General features: G+C 49.0%; 1 long non-coding RNA gene across 1 annotated transcript; it reads right to left on the bottom strand.

The window, feature by feature from the left end:
• Nucleotides 1-1463: 1463 nt before the first annotated feature.
• Nucleotides 1464-24583, bottom strand: LOC128898596 (uncharacterized). Its single transcript, XR_008462910.1, has 3 exons — nucleotides 24514-24583; nucleotides 3300-3374; nucleotides 1464-2008 (listed from the first exon to the last, which is right to left on the bottom strand). It is a non-coding gene; the product is annotated as an uncharacterized LOC128898596 (long non-coding RNA).
• Between the last annotated feature and the right edge of the window lie 459 nt (nucleotides 24584-25042).

Below are 25042 nucleotides of genomic sequence, written 5' to 3'. Positions count from 1 at the left end.
GGCCAGGCAGAGAGGGACCTGGGGGCACTGGTCAATGGTAGGCTGAACATGAGCCTGCAGTGTGCCCAGGCAGCCAAGAGGGCCAAAGGTATCCTGGCCTGCATCAAGAACAGTGTGGCCAGCAGGAGCAGGGAGGTCATTCTGCCCCTGTACACTGCACTGGTTAGGCTGCACCTCGAGTCCTGTGTCCAGTTCTGGGCCCCTCAGTTTAGGAAGGAGGTTGACTTGCTGGTGTCCAGAGAAGAGCAACAAAGTTGGTGAGGGGTTTGGAACACAAGGCCTGTGAGGAGAGGCTGAGGGAGCTGGGGTTGCTTAGCCTGGAGAAGAGGAGACTCAGGGGTGACCTTATTGCTCTCTACAACTCCTTGAAGGGAGGTTGTAGACAGGCGGATGTTGGTCTCTTCTCCCAGGCAGCCAGCACCAGAACAAGAGGACACAGTCTCAGGCTGTGCCAGGGGAGGTTTAGGCTGAAGGTTAGGAAGAAGTTCTTCACAGAGAATTGGCCATTGGAATGTGCGGCCCAGGGAGGTGGTGGAGTCACCATCACTGGAGGTGTTCAGGAGGAGACTTGATAGGGTGCTTGGTGCCATGGTTTAGTTGATTAGGTGGTGTTGGATGATAGGTTGGACTCGATGATCTTGAAGGTCTCTTCCAACCTGGTCTATTCTATTCTATTCTATCTGTTGGTAAAAGCTGTGGCACCCAAACTGAGACGTCATGGAAATATGACCATCAAGAACGCGAGCTGACAGCATCTGTGGAACAAGTTCCCACGCATTCCACTCAAATGAACTGGAAATTAAACAGACCCAAGAGCAGACAAACTTGGAAATAAGCAAAACTCCTTTAATTCAGACTTCAAAAAAAAATAAAGGGTAATTATTTTGCAGGCAGTTACTAAAAATAATGTGAGCCACCAAGTTCAGAGCTGTTAGGGACAAGGTAACAAAAACTGTATCTAGGACTTACTTTGCTGGTCTCAGAAGTATGTCAGCTCTTGGTTTGTTTGGGGTTTTTTTTTCTGTGAGTTAAGACATTGTTGTTATGCTGCTTATCAGGGAAGGCAGTAGGTTGTATAGTTATCTCCTGATTGGGGCAAAATCACTACCCTGAAACCACACAACCTACTACCTCATCCTGTTAGAGCATCAAGAGTTCTCTTCTGAAGGAAATGAACATCTCACCATGTTTCAGGTAAGATGCCCTCAATGCCTTTTAGCCCCCCCCTACTTCTTAGCTTTATAAATGACAGCCTGGCTCCTCTTCTGGAAGTCAGTTAGGATTGGCAGGGTGATTCCAGAGATTAAGAATCCCAGTGGGCAGCACTATGCCTCCCAAATTAGCACTATCTAATAAAGAGCAAGTTAAGTCAGCATACCAAAAGCTGATTCAAGAAACCTCTTCACTTAGGGCTGAAACATTTACCAGTTCCAGGGCAGAACATGAGCAACTGGAAGACATCCCTAGTTTTTTTCTCTTCATAGCTTCTCAAACAGCCTAAGCAAAGTGGATTTAAATTGCTGCTGAATCAAAAGTGGGATTTGCCACTGAGTGTGAACACAAATGTCACCAACTAAAGGAGCAAGGGGTCAGCTGTTCCATGGCAGCTTGAGAAAGCTGAGTGTGGGCAATCCTGCTGCAGGCTGGGCAGTACCTCTGTGCCCTGTCACTTCCATCCCCACTCCGCTTTTGAACCTGAATGGGGAAACACAGGAATCTAAACACACTAAGGACATTTGTGTGCTTTCATAAGCTTGCTCCCAGAACCAAATCCAACATGTAGAGAGAGAGCCACCAGGGAATGTTAAGAGTTGATAAATATTTGCTTTGTCTTTTGAAGACCTTTCCAGCGATGGTATCACAGCCACTTCAGGAAAGACAGTAGGTTGTATAGTTATCTGACAGGCAGGGCATAACCCTAAAACTATACAACCTACTACCTCACCCCAAAGGACAGTCAGAATCTGAGCAGCTGCATTCCCAGAGAGCTGGATTGCTTGGTGACAACCTAGAAGACAAAAAAACAACTCTGGAGACAAATATTAGCAGCCTTGAGTCTGAAACAGTTTGCTATGTACCAGTCGATGTTTTGCTTAATGAGCTCTGGTTTCACGTTTAGCAGAAGTGCAACTTCTGAATTCATGTCAGTGACAAGGTACAGGAGGGGAGAGAGGGCACAGCATTCATTTTTAACAGCTGCTCTCCTGCACTCCCAGCTCTGACAGGACTGCATCTGAGCCGACCACTCTTGTCAGGTGACGAAAGGCATCGCTACGGCTTGGAGAGTGGATGCCGACTGAGAGGCAGCGTTCAAGGTGCTTCCACCAGAACTCTGTTACCCTAATGGGAAGAACTGAGTTTCTCAGATTGAATTTCCCCTGGGTAGATCCAGAAGACTGAACAAAGAATTCCTCCAGACTGAGAGGAAGTGTCACAGCCTCCTTAAATAAAACGCTGCTCCTCAGCGAACGATAGCCCAGCTCTGCATCAGTGCCCAAACTGGACATACCCTACGCTGCCACACCAACTCTGGCCAGGATAAGGAACAAAATGACCACCAGAGAGTAACCTACTCCAGCCTCACACTGAGGCTAGACTTGGAGGTGGCTCTTACTCCCCATCACCTGGTATGACAGACCACAATCTTCTCATTCAAAGAAGTGGAGGCAATAACTGAGGTACCAGTCCACAGTGTCATATAAATACTGCTTTACAGAATCATACAATCACCAAGGCTGGAAGAGACCTTTAAGATCACCAAGTCCAACCAGTACTCCCATGACCACTAAACCATCTCCTGAAGCACCACATCTACAGCTTCTTCAACACCCCCAGGGATGGTGACTCCACCACCTCCCTGGGCAGCCTCTTCCAACCCCTCACCACTCTCTCACTCAAGAAGTTCTTCCTCATGTCCAACCTAATCCTCCCCTGGCACAACTCAAAACCCATTTGCTCTCATCCTATTGCTGCTTACTTGGGAGAAGAGACCAACACCAGCCTCACTCCAACCTCCTCTCAGGCAGCTGTAGAGCGCAGTAAGATCTCCTCTCAGCCTTCTCTTCTCCACACTGAACAACCCCAGCACCCTCAGCCTCTCCTTGAATGAGCAAGCTTTTAGAGAAAATACTCTTGCCTTCATCAGCTAACACATATACATCTATATTAACAGAAAACTAAAGAAGGAATAACAGCCACAGCAGCCACACACAGATAAACTCAAGAAACAACAAATGACAGCTACAGCAGCCACAGAGAGATGAACTCAAAGTGCTGCTGCACTGGAAAGCAGATCTCACCCCAAAGGCTGTAGGTCGTATTTCAGGGTAACTGAAGTGATGTGCTGCCACTTTCAGCAAAACTGACAGGAAGATCTAAAAAGAGAGGAGCAAGAGAAAACACAAATGTATCAATTTCACTTCACTGCATGCCAAAAGAAATCCTAAGGTGAGTGAAAATGTGCATTTTCCCAAGCAGACCCAAGCACAGCACCACCTTTCTCATTCACTTCTTACTACCACAGCTTCACAATGGCATGCGAGGACTCCTAGTTTGAAAGACACAAAATACATTGAAAAAAACCCAAAAGGTTATTTTTCTGGATGGACTCAGGTGTTAAGAGCATTGCAGACAGGTAGAGAGAGGAATCAGTTACTTCACCTTCAAAGAACAAACACACTTTTAAATGAAACAGAGAAGAAACAGAACCAAATTAGCTGTCACTGTGTTAATCTAGGAAAGGCAATGTTAGGAGTGTCAGCTTCAGAGGTTATTTCACTGCAGCTGAGTGGGAGCGAGTCCAGAGGAGCCCACAAAGATGATCCAAGGGCTGGAGCAGCTCTGCTGTGAGGATAGGCTGAGGGAGCTGGGGGTGTTCAGCCTGGAGAAGAGAAGGCTCCAGGAGGACTTCAGAGCTGCCTTCCAAGAGCTGAAGGGATCCTCCAGGAAGGCTGCAGAGAGACTTTTCCTGAGGGTGTCTAGAGACAGGAGAAGGGGGAATGGTTTGAAGCTGAGGCACAGCAGGGTTAGACTGGAGCTGAGGAAGAAGTTCTTGAGTGTGAGGGTGGTAAGACTCTGAACAGGCTGCCCAGGGAAGCTGTGGCTGCCTCCTGCCTGGGGGTGTTGAAGGCCAGGCTGGATGAGGCCTTGAGCAGCTGAGTCTAGTTGAGAGGTGTCCCTGCCCATGGTGGGGAGCTTGGAGGAGATGAGCTCTGAGGTCCCTTCCAACCTGAGCCATTCTAGGATGCTATGATCAAGTCTAGCAAGAGGCTGCTGGGGTGCTGTAAGCTGGATGTCCTGACTCTTTGTTGCACAAACCAGGAATGGTTCAACTCTCTCCATTCTGAAACCATTGTGTGGGAGGAAATCCTGTACAACTCCAGCTTTACAGCTTGTAATACCAATGCCCTTGTGGGCCAAGAAGTCCAGCCATTAAAATACTCTTTGCATACTGCACAGAAGGAATAGCAAGAGAAACTTCAACATCTCATTATACTTGCAAAACCTGGTAGTAGAAGGCACTCTCTGAGCACTGTCAAAAGGAAAGCTCTACTGCAGAAAGCAGTTTTCTCTGTGTGCTTAAGGGTTTCAATACCTGCACTTTTCTGAGTGCCAGCTTCCTGGCAAGGTCTGAATTACTCTCTGAATTAACCTCTGAAAATGTTCCTACCCTGTGCCTCTAGATTTTAGAGAAATTGTGGCAAAATATCTTCTTTATGCTTCCAGTCACAGACTTCACCATATTTCCTAAGGGCCAAGAGTTTGTATTGAAGCTGTGGTTAAAATTCTGGGCAGACATCATGGAATTGTAGTGAATTTCAGGGTACCTGTGTGTTGTGCAGTCAGCTCACAGACAGTGCTTTCAGTGTAAAATCAATCCTGTGCTTCTACAGCAGCACTGCACAACACTGGAGGAAAGCTCTCTGTGTGCTTCACTTCAAAGTGAGACTTTTGCATAAGCATTTGCTTTAGAGTGGAAGAACAGAAATCATTTGCATTCATGGCCCAGTGAAAACAGTTCATAGAGTCATGGATTCATAGAATGGTTTAGGCTGGAAGAGACCTTAAAGATCACCCAGTTCCAACCCCCCTGCCATGCACAGGGACACCTTGCCCTACAGCAGGTTGCTCAAGGCCTCATCCAATCTATCCTTGCACACCTCCAGGGATGGGGTATTCATGACCTCCCTGGGCACCACCCTTGATGTCAAGAATTTCTTCCTCATCTCCAGTCTAAATCTGCCCTCCTCAAGCTTCAATCCATTCCCTCTCATCCTCTAACTACAAGCCCTTGGTTAAAAGTCCCTTCCCAGCTTTGTTGAAGCTCCCTTCAGGTGGTGAAAGGCAGCTCTAAGGTCTCTCTGGAGCCTTCTTCAGGCTGAACAAATCCAGCTCCCTCAGCCTGTGCCTGCAGGGGAGGTTCTCCAGTCCTCTGATCATCTTTGTGGCCTTTTCTGGACCCACTCTCCTAGCTCCATGTCCCTCCTTGTGCTGCAGGTGGGGTCTGAGCAGAGCAGAGGGGCAGAATCCCCTCCCTGTGCTGCTGCTCTCCGTGTTTTGCATGCAGCCCAGCACACAGCTGCCTGCTGGGCTGCCAGTGACCATTGCTGGCTCATAATGATTTTACCATCAACTGAAACCCTCAAGTCCTTCTTCAGACTCCCCAGACCCAAAGACATCCAACACCTGGCAATTTTTGATGATGAGCCTGCACTTAAAGCTGATTCCAGTGACTCTAAGAGATACAACTGAAAACAGAGACACTTTGGAAAGCTTGAACGTGTTGTAGGGACTCACACTGACAGCCTATCTTTAACATATCTTCACTTCCACTTTGAAGTGCAGTGCTGGGTGGGAGACTGAAAGCTGTTCACACCCTTGCTTTCCTTACCCATTCCAAAAGGATTCTCTTTTTTTGCACAGTGAGAACCCCGTCAGAGATTCTTTTCCCTGTGTGCAGCTCTAACAGGATGCTGCCTCAGTGAGTATTCCCCCACAGCAAGAGCTGCTTGTTCACTCACAAACACCTTGAGACTGTCACCCTGCAAATGTAATGCAAATGCAAAGCACCCTACATTATGTGCAGTGCTGTCTCCTATGAGGTCTGCTGTCATGGGTATTAGCAGTACTCCCTGGGCAAAGAAAAAGGGGAAAGAATGGGCAAAATTTTATCCAACACCTCCAATTAGTTAGGCTTCTGCTCCCACAAAAGCTGCTCACAGACTTAGTTTAACTGACTAGATCACCAAACAGGGATGAACTTCAAAATACTTAAGGAAAGGAAAATGCATGTTCCATTTTCTTGCTATGAAGAAGATATTCCTCTAGAGGAAGGAGCTGGCAAAAGTCATGGGTTTGGTTTAGCAACTGCTCAGCACTAGGAGAAGGATGACACTTCCATATTCCAGTTCTCACTGCTCTGTAAAAAAAAGTAGCATCTCTGGGAACTGATGTTGATAATTACCTCAGCAGCTACTTTTAAAAAGGCATGGGGCCAAGCCTGCAGTTTCTGTGGTGTGATAGGAAAGGGGACAGTTTGAAAGCAGGGCTGTTACATAATTAAAAGCCTTAGTAATTAACAGACTCACAGAAGGGTTGGAATGGGTTGGAAGGGACCTCTAGAGATCATCTAGTTCAAGAGCCCTGCCAGAGCAGGAGCACACCCAGGTGGGTTTGGAATGTCTCCAAAGAAGGAGACTCCACAACCTCTCTGGGCAGCCTGCTCCAGGCCTTCAGCACCCTCACAGGGGAAAAGTTTTCCCTTCTGTTCCTGTGGAACCTCCTCTGTTCCACCTTGCCCCCAGTGCCCCTTGTCCTGTCCTTGGAGAGAGCCTGGCTCCATCCTCCCTACACTGCCCTGCACATCTTCATCTAGAGGAATGAGGGCAGCCCTCAGGCTCCTCTGCTCCAAGCCAAAGAGCCCCAGCTCCCTCAGCCTGTCCTCAGAAGGGACATGTCCTGCTCATCAACAGGCTGCTCTGGAACAGCACAGAACAAACACTTTGCTATTTCAGAGCACCTTCCACCCAAAGCCTCAGGATGATTTACAAATACAAAACGTCAGGATGGCAGTAAGTGCCAGGGGCATTGCTCTAGGTAACACACCATGATTACACCAGGGAAAGAGAGGGCTCAGAGACAAAGCAGGGCTATTCCCCAGCAAGGCTGAGGGCCTGGATGCAGGACAGATCAGCTGTTCCCAACATCCCTCTGTGTAATGTACCCTCACAGACATGTTCCATACATGGATATTAGGAATTTTAGAGGCTTACTGCTGTAAAATGCCTTGAATATTGAACAACATCCAAGTGCCAGGTTCCACACACTGGCCACAGCAACCCCATGCAGTGCTACAGGCTGGGGACAGAGTGGCTGGAGAGCGGCCAGGCAGGGAGGGACCTGGGGGTACTGGTCGATGGTAGGCTGAACATGAGCCTGCAGTGTGCCCAGGCAGCCAAGAAGGCCAATGGCATCCTGGCCTGCATCAGGAACAGTGTGGCCAGCAGGAGCAGGGAAGTCATTCTGCCCTGTGCTCAGCACTGGTTAGGCCACACCTTGAGTCCTGTGTCCAGTTCTGGGCCCCTCAGGTTAGGAAAGATGTTGAGATGCTGGAAGGTGTCCAGAGAAGGGCAACAAAGCTGGGGAGGGGTCTGGAGCACAGCCCTGTGAGGAGAGGCTGAGGGAGCTGGGGTTGCTTAGCCTGGAGAAGAGGAGACTCAGGGGAGACCTTCTTGCTGTCTACAACTCCCTGAAGGGAGGTTGTAGCCAGGTGGGGGTTGGTCTCTTCTCCCAGGCAACCAGCACCAGAACAAGAGGACACAGTCTCAGGCTGTGCCAGGGGAGGTTTAGGCTGGAGGTTAGGAAGAAGTTCTTCCCAGACAGAGAGATTGGCCATTGGAATGTGCTGCCCAGGGAGGTGGTGGAGTCAGCATCCCTGGAGGTGTTTAGGAAGAGCCTGGATGAGGCACCTGGTGCCATGGTTTAGTTGATTAGATGGTGTTGGGTGAGAGGTTGGACTTGATGATCTCGAAGGTCTTTTCCAACCTGGTTAGTTCTATTCTATTCTATTCTATTCTATTCCATTCCATTCCATTCCATTCCATTCCATTCTTCTGCTGTTCTAAACCTGAACACATCAGGAAATGGAGAGTTTTCCACCAGAAGGCATTTTTCTTGGCTATGGGACCACGTCTTGTGCTCCTGCAAATTGCAGTACCCCCCACTGACAGCATTTTGATTGTGCTCTTGCTTTTATTTGTGGGGCTTGCTGAGGTGGCACTCTTGAATGCTAACAAGCCCTAAGCAGCTGGTGTTCAAGAGAACGATGAAAACACTCAGAGAAATGAACCCAGGCCTAATCTCTGGCTGCCCTGCATGCTGCACTTGTGCCCTCAAGTAAATATTGAAGGAGATATGTATCTTTACAAAGCAACCTCAAACAGGAACACAGAACTGTGGCTGTGTATCACAAGCTATTTGTTTTGCAGGGCTTAAGCATCACCTTTTGGTGTTTCCCTAGCACAATCTTTCCGTCCCCTCACTCACTCCCCAGCCAGGCTGCTGCCTGCGGCCCCCGCTGGGCTTTCTGCCCAGGCCCAAGATAGCTGCCAGGCCTGCCCTGCCTGGGTGCCAGGGCCTCATGCTGGGCTGCATTTCTGAGGTCTCCATGGCAGAAATTATGATGATCAGACCCCAGTGCCCAGAAACCACGGCGAGGCCAGCATCCAGGGGAGATGACACCTGTGTGGGAGTGGCAAATCCACCAAGGACTTGTGAGGTACAGCTTGTGTAGAACATATGCTGCAGTTACACTTGGTACCTCACCATGCCTGAAAGCAAAATATCCAGGGCCAGATTATCTGGGAGATGAGTATCTGCAGGGAAGAGGAGATGAAGAGAAGAGGGGGAGAAGCACCTCCCTCGACCTGCTGCATCAAGAGAAGCATAGACAGCAGGTCAAGGGAGGTGATTCTCCCCCTCTGCTCCACTCTGCTGAGACCCCACCTGGAGCACTGCGTCCAGTTCTGGAGCCACTGTTACAAGAAGGATCTGGAGGTGTTGGAGGGTGTCCAGAGAAGGGCCACAAGGATGAGCAGAGAGCTGGAGCTGCTCTGCTATGAAGACAGACTGAGAGAGTTGGGGCTGTTCAGTTTGGAAAGGAGAAGGCTCTGAGGAGACCTTCTTGTGGCCTTCCAAGATCTGAAGGGGGCTAGAAGAAAGCTGGGGAGGGACTTCTGAGGGTGTCAGGGAGTGATAGGACTGGGGGGGGGTGGAACAGAACTAGAAATGGGGAGATTGAGGTTGGATGTTAGGAAGTTCTTCCCCATGAGGGTGGTGAGAGACTGGCCAGGGAGGTGGTGGAAGCCTCATGCCTGAAGGTTTTTCAGGCCAGGCTGGATGTGGCTGTGAACAACCTGCTCCAGTGTAAGGTGTCCCTGGCCATGGCAGGGGGTTGGAACTGGATGATCCTTGAGGTCCTTTCCAACCCTAATAATTCTATGATTCCAAGCTGTGACAACTTAGGGCTTGGTTCTTGTTAAGAGTGAAGAAAATGTGTCAGGTTTGTTTTCTCTTGCTAGAGAGACTTAAGAATAAAAGGGATATAAGATAGGGAGGTTGGAGTAGATGATCTCCCTCAGATATTGACTTAGTTTAGGATGTTGAACACTGGACCTTATTTCTGAAAGCCCTGAACTTGTGTAACTCAGCTGACATTAACTGGATTTGTTTAACAGCCTTGAACACAAAACTGGACTCTTAAATTGAACATTCTTACCTTTAATTGGCTATGCAATGTCCAACTTTTCTCTGCTGTATCTCTCCCATTTCCCCTCAAGCCCCATGGAAACACAAAATGCAACTCAGCACACTCACTGATGCAGAGAACAGTTAAGAATCACAGCCCTTCCAGTCTAACTAAACACTCAGCCACCCCACAAGCGATCATCTGAGTAATGGTTCTAAGCAGTTTGGGATGGAAATCCTCTTTACTGCACAGAGCATCTTAAATAAGCCATTTGACTTTGAAGTCAGCTAGATTTGGCTTTTTCCTATGTGCCACAGAGTGCCACACCTAACCTAGGTGATACCACTGACAGGAAGCTGAACAGGCTGGAGAGGTGGCCCAGGGGAACCTCACCAACTTCAACAAGAGCAAGTGCAGGGTTCTGCACCTGGGCTGGAACAATCCTCACTGTCAATACAGACTGGGGGAGGAGGTGACAGAAAGCAGCCCTGAGGAAAAGGACTTGGGGCTGCTGGTGGATGAGAAGCTGGCCAGGAGCAGGCAGTGTGAGCTTGCAGCACAGAAGGCAAATCACAGCCTGGGCTGCATCCAAAGCAGCATTGCCAGCAGAGCCAGAGAGGTGATTCTGCCACTTTGCTCTGCTCTGCTGAGACCTCACCTGGAGGGCTGAGTGCAGGTCTGGAGCCCTCAGCACAGGAAGGACATGGAGCTGATGGAGAGGGTCCAGAGGAGGCCATGAAAATGATCAGGGGGTTGGAGCAGCTCTGCTACAAGGACAGGCTGAGGGAGCTGGGGATATTCAGCCTGGAGAAGACTCCAGGAGACCTAATAGCAGCCTTTGAGTACCTGAAGGGGGCTACAGGAAGGATGGAGAGAGACTGTTTGCAAAGGCCTGCAGGGACAGCATGAGGGACAACAACTTCAAACTAGAGCAGAGCAGATTTAGATTGGGTATCATGAAGTTTTTTCCTATGAGGGTGGTGGAACACTGGCACAGGTTGCCCAGGGAGGTGGTTGAGGCTCCTTCCCTGGAGATCTTCCAGGTGAGGCTGGAGGAGGCCCTGGGCAGCCTGATGCAGTTGGGGATGTCCCTGCTGACTGCAGGGAGGTCAGACTGGATGAGCTTTGGAGGTCCCTTCCAGCCTGGACCATTCTATGAAGTGTTCTTTATTCCAGTTCCCTGCACAAACCAGGGAAACAGTATTAATCACAGTCACAAGACTGGGAAAACAATATTCAGCTGACACCTTCTTCCAAACTGCCATCTCCAATCCCAACCCCCAAACTCCACTTTTGGCAAACTGGGTTTTCACTCTGAAATCAACTTAAATCCTTGGGAATGTCTTCCTTTTTTAATAGGCATGCAATCAACCAGTATGGGCAAGGCCTAACTTAATTAAGCCCCAAGAGGAAATGTTTGTTGGGGATGTTCTAAGGCCTCAACAGGAAACTAAAATGAATTTTGCAGAAATCCAGTGTCAGTAATGGGGGAGCTGGCAGAAAAATATCTGTTGCCCTTTGTCCCATCAGCCTTTCATGTTCAATTAGCTGTTTTCATTTAAAATTTTGGTCATTTGAAATTTTAGATCTAGTTAAAGATGCTCCCTGCTTACTACAGTGGGGTTGGACAAGATGAACTCAGCACTGGTTAGGCCACACTTTGAGTCCTGTGTCCAGCTCTGGGCTCCTCACTTTAAGAAGGACATTGAGACACTTGAACGTGTCCAGAGAAGGGCAACAAGGCTGGGGAGAGGCCTTGAGCACAGCCCTGTGAGGAGAGGCTGAGGGAGCTGGGGTTGCTTAGCCTGAAGAAGAGGAAGCTCAGGGGAGACCTTCTTGCTGTCTACAGCTACCTGAAGAGAGGTTGTAGCCAGGTGGGGATTGGTCTCTTCTCCCAGGCAACCAGCACCAGAACAAGAGGACACAGTCTCAAGCTGTGTCAGGGGAGGTTTAGGCTGGAGGTGAGGAACAAATTCTTCCCAGAGAGACTGGCCATTGGAATGTGCTGCCCAGGAAGGTGGTGGAGTCCCCATCCCTGGAGGTGTTTAGGAAGAGTCTGGATGGGGTGCTTGGTGCCATGGTTTAGTTGATTAGATGGTGTTAGGTGATAGGTTGGACTTGATGATCTCTGAGGTTGATTCTATGATTCTAAGATGACCTTCAAGACTCCCTTCCAACCTGAGGCATTCCAGGATTCTATGACTGTGTGGCTGATTCAGTGAGTGGTGCACCTCTCTGATCACTTCTATTCCATTTGGAGTGCTCCACGCTGCAGGCGCCCTGAAAAGAAGACTCCTACACACCCCAGCTGCACCAGCCTCAGCAGCCACCCAATGCAAAGCCCAGGCCTGTACCTGGACCAGGTTTAAGCAGCAGCACTCTGAAAAAGCGAGGGAGGAACCACCAAAGCCTGTTGTTTTCTCTGCTAGAGCCCATTTGGCCACTTGCAGTCATGCACCAAGGAGGCCAAAGGCTTTGGGAGCACAGCGGGGTGGCCGGGCTGGTGACAATCCTCTGGCACGTGTGGCACAGAGTGCTCCTCATGAATTACAGATGAGGAGCTCAGGTGGCCAGGCACAGAGCAGCCTCTGTACAACCTTTTGTCTTCTCAGGTGACCAGAGCTCCTGATAGATTTACTCCAGTGTCACCTTTTTACCTGAGACTAAAGCTTTCCCTGCTTAAACATTCATTAACAGGCTTAAAGCAGGGCTTCAGGTGGTAGAGAGGGAGCAGATCCGTGCCAGAGCTTGATGGTGTGTTACTCTCTGCGTCCATTATTCATGATGCTGTTGCTACAGGCCCTGATTTTACATAAATGGAAGTCACAGGAGAACTGTTAGGAGGAGCAGCCAGAAGAGCAGAGGCACAGAATGCCTCGTCAGTTGCTGTTGAAGACACAGTTTAGTATTACACCTTCCGATTCTGAAGCCTGCTGGGAGTGCAAACAGGCAACACACATTTGTCTCTGAAGAGTGACAAGCTGAAACCTAAAATCTTGGAGACAGTCTTGAAAATCCATTTCCTCACACCCTCTGCACAACTCCATTCCAATTCCTCTGCACAACTCCATTCCAATTCCTCTGCACAACTCCATTCCAATTCCCCAAGTATGAAAAAGACATCAACTCCTCTCTCCAAACTCATGTGCCTTACAGTTCCTTTGAACGCCTACTTAAACCCCAGTAAAATGTTCTCGTACTATCGTGGAAGCTGTGGTTCTGTGCCTGCTCTGGGATGCTGGAAAACTGCAGAATTTAGGATCTGGTGGGCAAAAAGCATATTACACCTTCTCTGTAGCTAGGGACATACACACTGATGGTTTCAAGCCAGCAACAGAACAAACAAACTTGGTGCAACAATTAACTTCCCTTCCCTTAGGGACATAAAAAATAGGGTAGTATGAAAACACCAACAGTTCTACCACCCAGGATTTACAGCAAAAATACTGGACAGTATTTCAACCTTTTCCTGTGAGAGAAATGACTGAAATGCTGGCTGAACACGAGCCAGCAGTGTGCCCAGGCAGCCAAGAAGGCCAATGGCATCCTGGCCTGCATCGGGAATAGTGTGGCCAGCAGGAGCAGGGAGGTCATTGTGCCCTGGACTCAGCACTGGTTAGGCCACACCTTGAATCCTGTGTCCAGTTCTGGGCCCCTCAGTTTAAGAAGGACATTGAGACACTTGAACGTGTCCAGAGAAGGGCAACAAAGCTGGGGAGAGGTCTGGAGCACAGCCCTGTGAGGAGAGGCTGAGGGAGCTGGGGTTGCTTAGCCTGGAGAAAAGGAGGCTCAGGGGAGACCTCATTGCCATCTACAACTACCTGAAGGGAGGTTGTAGCCAGATGGGGGTTGTCTCTTCTCCCAGGCAACCAGCACCAGAACAAGAGGACACAGTCTCAAGCTGTGCCAGGGGAATTTTAGGCTGGAGGTGAGGAGAAAGTTCTTCCCAAACAGAGAGACTGGCCATTGGAATGTGCTGCCCAGGGAGGTGGTGGAGTCACCATCCCTGGAGGTGTTCAGAAAAGGATTGGATGTGGCACTTGGAGCCATGGTTTAGTTAGTCATGAGGTCTTGGGTGACAGGTTGGACTTGATGATCCTTGAGGTCTTTTCCAACCTTATTGATTCTATGAAACATGCTCCAGGCTCAGAGTCCATGCCCTGTAAATGAAGATACACCTCACAAGACACATCTCAGTTGTGAAAGCAGGTTGTGCATGTAAGGCATTTCTAGACTCTTGATGCAAGTGCTCTGAAAACATTCTTGTGTGGCTATTGCTGCTCAGATTCCATTTGCTAACAACAGTAAAAGCATGGCTGTTTCTGAGAGTCCTCCAAGGGTAACACCTGTAATTGTATCTTTGTAACCTTTTAAGCAGTGTACCCTCAATCCCTAAGGGAATTACCTGTTTGAAGCAGCCACAGAAAAGTAGATACAGCAGAAAAAGCTGATGTGTGAAGACCACGTGCTGCACATGCAGGGATCCTGCCTGAACACTGCCACCAATTTTCATAGAATCCTGGAATGGCCTAAGGTGGAAGGGACCTCAGAGCTCATCTCCTCCAAACTCCCCACCATGCCCAGGGACACCTCTCAGCTAGACTCAGCTGCTCAAGACCTCATCCAGCCTGGCCTTCAACACCTCCAAGGAGGAGGCAGCCACAGCCTCCCTGGGCAGCCTGTTCCACAGTCTCACCACCCTCACACTCAATAACTTCTTCCTCAGCTCCAGTCTAACCCTGCTCTGCCTCAGCTTCAAACCATTCCCCCTTGTACTGTCTCTAGACACCCTCAGGAAAAGTCTCTCTGCAGCCTTCCTGCAGGATCCCTTCAGCTACTGGAACGCAGCTCTAAAGTTCCCCTGGAGTCTTCTCTTCTCCAGGCTGAGCACCCCCAGCTCCCTCAGCCTGTCCTGACAGCAGAGCTGCTCCAGGCCTTGGATCACCTTTGTGGCCTCCTCTGGACTCACTGCAGCAGCTCTGTCTCCTCCTCATGCTGGGGACACCAGACCTGGCTGCTGTTTCAAACATTTACTGCCTCCTATTATTTTGAGATCCTTGAAATTCCTTCAGGACTGGAGCTGGCTATTTGTTCACCTGGCTGCCAGCAACTTATTCCATGACCAAAGTTCAAGAGAAAGAAGGTATTCAAGAGGGGATTGGATGTGGCACTTGGTGCCATGGTCTAGTCATGAGGCCTGTGGTGACAGGTTGGACTTGATCCTCGAGGTCTCTTCCAACCTTATTGATACTGTGATACTGTATTAAGAATGGAGAGAAAGCAACTGAGCAAGCAAGAAGCTCCATGTGTTTGTAATGTTAAATGAGCTTCCAGGCCAGAGTATCTATCAAGAGCATCTAGAAGGCCTGAGGCAATCCACTACTATCAATTTATCCACTAGGTGTCACAAACCCAACACACATCCACCAGTCCCTGTGCCGCTTCCAAATGAGAGCTGTTAGCAGAGCAGATGCAGGGAGATGTCGTGAGTCTCATGAATATCCATCCTGCCAGGAGAGCATGGGAGCCTGAGCCATGGCACACAGAAGCTGGTGCTAACAGAGCTGCCTGCTGTGGAATGGGTGCACAGATAAACAGAGCAATGTGCCATTAAAAAACAATCTTCCTGAGCCCTCCAAGAGGCCTCGGCAGCTCTCAGAACCACAGAGCTGCTGTTCCCTGCTTTTTAATGCTCCAGTGACTGGGCTGATGTATTATCATAGAATCCCAGAGCCATCCAGCTTGGAACAGACCCTTGAGATCATCAGCTCCAACCATGAACCCTGCTCTGCCAAGGTCACCACTCAACCACGTCCCCAAGCACCACATCTACACCACCTTTAAACACCTCCAGGGATGGGGACTCCTCCTCCTCCCTGGGCAGCCTCTTCCAATGCCTGACCACTCTTGCAGGGAAAATAATTGTCCTAATGCCCAGCCTAAACCTCCCCTGGTGCAGCTTGAGGCCTTTCCCTCTTGTTCTGTCCCCAGTTCCCTGTGAGAAGAGACCAGCCCCTACCTCTCTCTGGTGTCCTTTCAGGTAGCTGTAGAGGGCTCCCTGCAGCCTCCCCTTCCTCAGGCTAAACAGTCCCAGCTCCCTCAGCCACTCCTCCTCAGACTCATTCTCCAGGCCCCTCCCCAGCTTAGTTGCTGCTCTTTGCACCTGCTGCAGCCCCTCGATGTCTTTCCTGTATGAAGGAGGCCAAAACTGAACCCAGCACTCAGGGGTGGCCTTCCCTGTGCCAAGTACAGGGGGGCAATCCCTGCCCTGCTGGTGCTGGTCACACCACTGCTGATCCCAGCCAGGATGCCACTGGCTTTCTGTGCCACCTGGGCACACTGCTGACTCATATTCAGCACCACAGCACCCCCAGGTCCCTCTCTGCCAAGCAGCTCTCCAGCCACACTGGCCCAAGCCTGTAGTGTTGCATGGGGTTGCTGTAACCCAAGTGCAGTACCCACACTTGGCCTTGTTGAAGCTCATCCCACTGACCTCAGCCCAACAACCCAATCTAAGCCCCCCTGCAGAGCCCCCCTACCCCGAAGCTGATCAACACTCCCAGCTAGCTCAGAGTCATCTACACCTTCACCAACGATGCACTTGAACTCAGTTTCTCTACCAACATGTGAAAATCCCTCACTACCACAGGGAAATGTTCTGAAGGCTAAAATATATGGAAAAGAAACAAAAACCCCATGATTAACACTACTATAAAATCACAACAAACTCCAAACACTGGAACTGGAACCAGCATGCTGACAGACACTCTTAAGATTCAGACTGTTCCTATGGAAGAGTATGGCAGGGGCTGGAAGGGACCTCAAAAGATCATCCAGAGCAGGATCAGCCAGGGCAGGTCACACAGGAACACATCCAGGGGGGGTTGGAATGTCCCCCTTAGATTATGAAGGTTAGGGCAGAAATGTACCAAATCATTCTTCAGCCAGAATTCATGGGAAGTTATCCTCTGCACTGGAGCTCTTTTAGGTCTCAAAGGTTCCTGATCCACTCTAAATTCAGAATGACATCCAAAGCACTGACTGCAGGGCTGCTGAAGCAGGCCCTTCTGTTTCCAAAAGTGATTCTTTAATAACAGAAACTTACCCAGAGTTGTGGAAACCTTTTAGGGGCTGAGCAGACTGCAGTGTGAATTTATCATTGTCTATATTCACACCTAATCCACACAGTTAAAAAGGTTGTGATCATGGCACATGCAGTTAACAGAATCATAGGATGGTTTGGGTTGGGAGGGACCTCAAAGATCATCTAGTTCCAAGCCCCCTGAAGTGAGCAGGGACATCTTCCACTAACCATTAGTGAGCAGTCAGAAGGAACTGGTTAATCTTTGTCTCACACCTGCTCTGGGGAACCAACACTGCACAGAACCTTGTCTGCAGGCAGGGTGAAATCCCAATGCAAAGAGCACTGAAGGCAAAGCCTGTTTCTAGCTATGTCTGTTGGTTTGGTTGGTTGGTTTTTTTAAGTGCACACTAGAATGGTAAATATTCTGTGGTTAACCCTCTCTCACTCTTTGACAGCACCTTCCTCTGGCCAGTGGTCTCTGTGGTACACACCACATCATTCAGGAGTCCCTGTAAAGGTCCAGCAGCAGTGCCCTGCAGAGGCATTAGAGGGCTGCCAGTAACAACTGACTCATGGAAAGCTAACCTAGCAAACCACAAGGTCACCTCCTATAAGGAGGTCAGAAGGCTGCAGGCCACATACAAGAGGCCACTTGTGGACTCTGCTGTAATTTGTATGATTGGAACACAAACCTGGAGAAATATCAGCAACAATATGAGTTTCTGCCTTCCCCACACCATCTCTGTTAACGTGTGAACACTGACTGCCCCTGGGCACTCCTCCTTCCATCTCTTTGCAGGAAGGCTCTGAGTTCTCTACACCTCTCCAGGCTCTCCTCTTAAAACCAACTCTGAATTATTCTAAGCACACAGGCCAGGTCTTACAATGCCATACTGAGGTCAAATAGAATAGGATAGGATAGGATAGGAGAGGATAGGTTAGGATAGGATAGGATAGGATAGGATAGGATAGGATAGGATAGGATAGGATAGGATAGGATAGGATAGAACAGAATTAACCAGGTTGGGAAAAGACCTCAGAGATCATGAAGTCCAACCTATAACCCAACACCATCTAATCAACTAAACCATGGCACTGAGCACCCCATCCAGTCTCCTCTTAAACACCTCCAGTGATGGTGACTCCACCACCTCCCTGGGCAGCACATTCCAATGGCCAATCTCTCTGTCTGGGAAGAACTTTCTCCTCACCTCCAGCCTAAACTTCCCCTTGGCACAGCTTGAGACTGTGTCCTCTTGTTCTGGTGCTGGTTGCCTGGGCGAAGAGACCAACTCCCTCCTGGCTACAACCTCCCTTCAGGTAGTTGTAGAGAGCAATGAGGTTCCCCCTGAGCCTTCTCTTCTCCAGGCTAAGCAACCCCAGCTCCCTCAGCCTCTCCTCATAGGGCTTGTATTCCAAACCCCTCCCCAACTTTGTTCCCCTTCTCTGGACACCTTCCAGCAACTCAACATCTTTCCTAAACTGAGGGGCCCAGAACTGGACACAGGACTCAAGGTGTGGCCTAAGCAGTGCTGAGTACAAGGATCTACCTCCTTACAGAAAACATGGAAAGAGTAACATGGGTTGAGTATCCTTGCTGCTTTCTGGCTCACCTCCCCCATCTGGTGGGACTGACAAGAGCTGTGCCATAATTAGAAAAGGAAGGAAGTTTCCATTTTTAAATTAGTTTTGGAGTCCAGAATCTTATTAAGGGATAAAAAAAAACCAAGCAGCAGCAGCAGCATTTTGTTCCAACTGAGGAAAACTCCATGTGAATGATCTAAAAAGGTTCCACTCAGGCAGAGAAGGATGGCTGGGAACTTCACACACTGAAGTTTTATTAAATCATACACTGCTAACAAGTGGGCAAAGCAGCAGAGCTGCTGAGCATGAGGGAATCAATCCTGCTAGGCTCACTCTCCACCTATCAAGGACCTAGCACTGGGGCCCATCACTCAGGTTATGAAAGGCTTTGTTCAAGATTGATTAAAGTTCATTTTAGCAACATCAGCAGGGAACCCTGGCTGCAAGGAGCTTAATACCGAGAGTGCTAAAGACTGCACTCTTCCACCAGGAAGCTCAAGTGTGTTCCTCTAGGCCTTCTGGCACACACAGAACCCACAGTGAATTCAATCATCAGAAAGGCTTCTCAGTGACAAATATTCTTACTTAGAAGAAGATCACAAAAAAGAACACTGGGAAATATTCCTTCTCACTTCTTCTTGCTCAAGCCATAAACTTTAATTAACACAGAATCACAGACTGGCTTAGGGTGGAAGGGACCTCAGAGATCACCTACTACAACCTCCCCACCATGGGCAGGGACACCTCTCAACCAGACTCAGCTGCTCAAGGCCTCAACCAGCCTGGCCTTCAACACTCCCTGGCAGGAGGCAGCCATAGCCTCCCTAGGCAGCCCGTGCCAGTCTCATCACCCTCAGACTGAAGAGCTTCTTCCTCAGATTCAGTCTAACCCTGCTCTGCCTCAGCTTCAAACCATTTCCCCTTGTCCTGTCTCTAGACACCCTCAGGAGAAGTCCCTCTTCAGGTACTGGGAGGCAGCTCTAAGGTCCTCCTGGAGTCTTCTCTTCTCCAGGCTGAACACCCCCAGCTCCCTCAGCCTATAGTCATAAAAGAGCTGCTCCAGCCCTTGGATCATCTTTGTGGCCTCCTCTGGACTCACTCCAGCAGCTCTGTGTTCTTCTTATGCTGGGGACACCAGAACTGGAGCCAGGATTGAAGGTGAGGTCTCAGCAGAGCAGAGTCAAGGGGCAGAATCCCCTCTCTTGCCCTGCTGCCCACACTCTTCTTCTGCCTTCTGGTCTGCATGAGGGCACTGCCAGCTCATGGTGAGCTTCTCAGCCACCAGTGCACCCAAGGATCTGCTGGGATGTATCACAACTGAGGAGACCTGCTCCTGCACATTTCAGAGACCTGCCAATAGTTTGTAGTTTGACATAACTGGTTCCAACAGAGGCCTTAAAAGCAGGCTCACCCAGAGTAGGGTTCAGGACCCATTGTTTTCTGATGTGCACCACACTTTCTGAAACTGCTGTCAGGAGCTCCCCCTCCAGTACAGCTTGCAGCAGGAGAAAGAAAAGAGAAAGATTTAATGAGAAGAGTTCACAGAAGAGCTGCACTGCCTTCAAACACTCCGCAAAAGAAGCCTTTGGAAAAGAGCAGAGAATCAGGTGGGCAGGAAGGTGGTCCCTGGGGCAGGCAGAAATCTGAGAAAGCTGGATCCATTTCACAACTGTGCCACACATTTCCTTCATCATCTCAGACAAACACTTGGGTCAGGCTTTCAGACAAGTAACTGCAATGCTCCTGGCTTCTTTGGATGCTAAAGTAAACAGTCAGGCTTCCAGAGGCCAGCTGCAACGTGGCTGCCGGGCTCCCTGTAAACGTTACAAGATGAGCTGACTCCTGCTGAACCCTTTCAAATATCCGGCCTCAGCTCTTGAGGCTGCACAGCTTAAAGCACTCACATCTGTGCTTCTCTTCAACACCTCTGAAATATTATGGTCCAACCTCTACAAGCTGAGGAGCACAGATTTGTTACGCCCATGAACCAGCCTAGAGAATCTTCAGCCGTAAGCCCATGTGGGAATGCAGACTCCCCAGGGGGTGTGGCCTTCAGCTCAACCTTCAGGGAACAAGGAGGGCACTTTCCACTCCTTCCTCTACCTGACACAAGTGCCTCCTCTAACATGGGCCTGTGTTGAGCTCAACTGTTCACTGTGCAAGTTATTATTACAGAGGATCTCATGACAAAGCAGAGATCTCATATCCTCCCCTAAGCTCAACAGTGGGTTTTGTCAGCAACAGGATCCTTAATTGAGAACCTGGTTTTGAGCAGTTAAGGCTATGTCAGTATGGACATCTTCATGTTATCTTCAAACTCATTAAAGTGTCCTAAAATACCCTGCATCCCCCATAAAGCTCTCTAGTTTTGTTAAAAGGTAACTAAAACATTTGGACTTGCATGTGTTAGGATTAATCACTTGGTGTGATCACTTAGAGGACAAGTTCTAACTCAGGATGAAAGCTCCTATGAAGACAGGCTGAGGGAGTTGGGCTTGTTCAGCCTGGAGAAGGGAAGGCTCCAGGGAAACCTTACAGCAGACTTCCAGTACCTAAATTGGGCTACAAGAGAGCTGGAGTTAGGGAATTTTTGACTAAGGCAAGAAGTGACAGGATGAAGGCTGCTGGCTCCAACTGGAAGAAGATGACTTTGGACTAGATGTTAGGAAGAAACTCTTCCCCATGATGGTGGTGAGGTACTGGAACAGGTTCTCCAGAGATGTGGAGGCTCCAAACCTAGGAGCAGTCAAAGGCAGGTTTGATGGGGCCCTGAGCAACCTGGTCTCACCAGGGAGGGATTCCTGCCCATGGCAGGGGGGTGGAACTAGATGATCTTTAAAGGTCTTTTCCAACCCAAGGCATTCTATGATTCTAGTGGACACACTCTGATGACCAAAACTCTTGCATTCCAGCTCACTCTTAGAGAACTCCCTCAGAAGCCACACAGTGTTCCTTGAACTTGTTTTTTCCAGAACAATTTGGGAACTGGCACAGGTAATGACCTGAAATAGCTACAAAAGTTCTCCTTTTTTCCCTTTCTCAGGTGTGTTTGGCAGAAGCTGCAACTCAAAGGCCTTGCCAGCACTGACTCCACACTCTGCAGCCATTTTTTGCTAAGAAATGGGTACATTGGGTAAGTTTGACTGAAAAGACCCACTGGAAGAGGCTGTCCAGGGAGGTGGTGGAGTCACCACCCCTGGGTGCGTTTAAAGGTCATTTAGATGTGGCACTTAGCCACGTGGTTCAGTCGTGACCTTGGTAGAGCAGGGTTAATGGTTGGATCTAGTGATCTCAAGAGGCTGCTTTTCCAACTGGAATGATTCTCTGATCAGGAAGGTGTATCAGTGATTTCCTGCAGACATGTAAGAGCAGAGGGGAAGCAGACTATGAATGCTAGACTATCACAGAATCATAGAATTGTCAGGGTTGGAAGGGACCTCAAAAATCATCCAGTTCCAACCCCCCCTTGCCATGGGCAGGGACACCTCACACCACAGCAGGTTGCTCACAGCCACATCCAGTCTGGCCTCCAAAACCTCCAGGCATGAGTCTCAAGCTGTGCCAGAGGAGGTTTAGGCTGGAGGTGAGGAGAAAGTTCTTCCCAGAGAGAGTTGTTAGCCATTGGAATGTGCTGCCCAGGGAGGTGGTGGAGTCACCATCCCTGGAGGTGTTCAAGAGGGGACTGGACGTGGCACTTGGTGCCATGGTCTAGTCATGAGGTCTGTGGTGACAGGTTGGACTCCATGATCTTTGTGGTCTCTTCCAACCTTGGTCATACTGTGGTACTCTGATGAGGCTTCCACCACCTCCCTGGGCAACCTGTGCCAGTCTCTCACCACCCTCATGGGGAACAACTTCTTCCTAACATCCAATCTGAATCTACCCACTAATATTTTTTTTTCTCCATTCCCCCAGTCCTATCACTCCCTGACACCCTTAAGATGGGCAGGAATCAGGCACAACAGAACACAAGGTGTGGGCTCTACCTGTGCCAAGACTCAGCTCTGTGAGGCTGCACTCTTGCAGACACAACCCACGACAGACAAAAGAGGTCTATACTCTGACATTTTCCCTTTGGGTGTATTCCCAGGAACTTCTTTGGCTGAGGATGATGTATTTTTAATACACACTTCCCATACAAATCAACAGCCTTTCCCTAGCCCATTACCCACACTCCCCACATCACCACTGTATCTGAAGTATCAGTGACAGCCTCCCAACCAAGTGCAATAGCCACTTGCTGTAACTGAGGTCTATTAACTCTTGGTTTCACCTCTGCTAAGGTTCATCCTCCTTCTTTTCAAATTCTAATGATATTAAAAATAAAATACCCTGCTACAGGGTGACTCAGAAATGCCTAACATTCCTTTCTGCAACTCATGGGGAAGGAAACAGATCCAAGCAGAGGCAAAAGAATTCTCTGTTCCACTCCCTACCTTTATAAGGAGTCTCGAGTGTGAAATGAGCAGGGCTTTCAAGGAAGATGTCAACAACTCTGCCAGTTATGTAAGATAAGAGTTAGAAAAAAATGGTTTGCAAAGAAAAATGACAGCTGCTGTTACTTGAGAAGATGATTTAGACTTCAGGGTTAGAATGCAAGCAGCCAACATGTGACCTGACATTTACAAAGAGACGTTCGGTGGGACGACAAACGGAAAAGCCTTTACCGTCCTCTACCAGCAGTTCCTCTCTGCAACACAGAAAGACTTGCACAGTCTTCCTCTCAAGCAAAAGAACCAGAGAGGTCACCAGCAGAGACTTCTCTTTCAGCACTTTGTGCTAACTTGCTCAGCTTATGAAGGCCAGCTGGTGCTGTTTCTGCTGACCCTTTTCCATCGTGTCTCATGTTGTTCTTTATGGACAAGGATGGTTCACTGCTCACACTGCCTGAGGGGTTTGAGTTACTTTGCAAGGTAATTTCACGATTAAAACCAATACAGGAGGTTCCACCTCAACAGGAGGAGACACTGCTGTATGGTGAGGGTGCCAGAGCACTGGAACAGGCTGCCCACAGAGGCTGTGGAGTCTCCTCTGGAGACTTTCAGAAGCTGCCTGGATGTGTTCCTGGGTGACCTGCCCTGGGTTACCCTACCCTGGCAGGGGGGGTTGCACTGGATGATCTCTGGAGGTCCCTTCCAACCCCTACCACTCTGTGATTCTGTGATACTGTGAGGCTTATTCATCAGTGGGTTCAATGGGAGATGGTCAATACAAATTTCATGCACCACTGAAGTAAGACAACCTCAGAGCTCAAGCAGCATCCAGCCTTGTGCCAGTCTCTTAGCAGTCACTGTGCAAATAATGCACCATTCACTCCAGTGAAAACTTCTGAGAGAAATGACTTGTTAGTGGTGCTGACTCTGCACTCCTCCAGTCAAATCTGCAGGATGACAAAGGTCAGAGAGCAGACCCTCCAAAAGCAGTGCCAAGCAGGTACTGCTACATCTCCTTGTAGTAATGCTTACAAATGGCAGAGAGAAGATGACACAAGCCCTGCACTCAACATGCAGTGATTCAAATACATCCACAAAACCATTATTTTAAAGCCTCAACACACTGATAGTGTCTGGATGGATCCCAGCTTTGATGCTGGGAGAAGGCTCTGCCCAGTTATGAATGGCACTGCCATTTAACTGAAGAAATACAGCTACAATGCAGCACAGAAGAGTTTAAAGGTGTATCTTAAAGGTAAAAACATTATGGAATCCTAGAATGGTTTAGGTTGGAAGGGATCTCAGAGATCATCTGCTCCAAGCTCCCCACCATGGGCAGGGACACCTCTCAACCAGTCTCAGCTGCTCAAAGCCTCATCCAGCCTGGCCTTCAACACCCCCAGGCAGGAAACAGCCACAACCTCCCTGGGCAGTCTCTGCCAGAGTCTCACCATCCTTGTACTGAAGAACTTCTTCCCATGATCCCATCTAAGCCTGCTCTCCCTCAGCTTCAAACCACTCCCCCTTGTCCTACTGCTAGACAGCCTTATGAAGAGTGTCTCTCCAGCCATACTGGAGGATCCCTTCAGGTACTGGAGGAACCCTTCAGGGATTGGGAGGATCCCTTCAGGGATTGGAAGGATTCCTTCAGGGATTGGAATACTTACTTTGCTTACTCTAGCAATCAAACAGAAGAAAGAAGTCATTTTCCAAACATCTTTTTCAAGGTCTCCAGGAGCTACTTTTGAACTTCAGTGCCAGCAGTCATCTCCCAGGAAGACCTAAGCACCCGCGAGAAGAGCATCTTCAGTGTGATGGCTGTGCATACCTTGGCCCTCCCTCTGCACAGATGACCAATCTTCACTTCCTTCTAACTTGACTCCCCAGGAAGTTGCTCTTTCTGTTTAAGAAAAAAAAACCAAGAAAAGGAATAATCAATGTGTATGTTACCTTTATGAAGGAGGAAAGTGAGAAAGGCTCACACAGATGTTAAATGCAGACCTTCCAGAGTGTTCTGCAGGTGAGGAATGTGCTTCAGCAGAAGAACAGTGTCCTATTCCAAACTTCTTTTGAAAGCCTTGTTCCAGAGTAAGTGGGGCATGACTGGCACTCTGTAAGGGATGACTTTACCCTGGGGAAAGCAGAATGACTTAACAATTCTGAGACTGCTCGATTTAGCTGCCACAGAACCTTGAA

Source organism: Dryobates pubescens, chromosome 27, assembly GCF_014839835.1.
Source record: "Dryobates pubescens isolate bDryPub1 chromosome 27, bDryPub1.pri, whole genome shotgun sequence".
NCBI classification, from domain to species: domain Eukaryota; kingdom Metazoa; phylum Chordata; class Aves; order Piciformes; family Picidae; genus Dryobates; species Dryobates pubescens.
The sequence above is the reverse complement of the archived record's forward strand: the minus strand, read 5'-3'. Positions and strand labels throughout refer to the sequence as shown.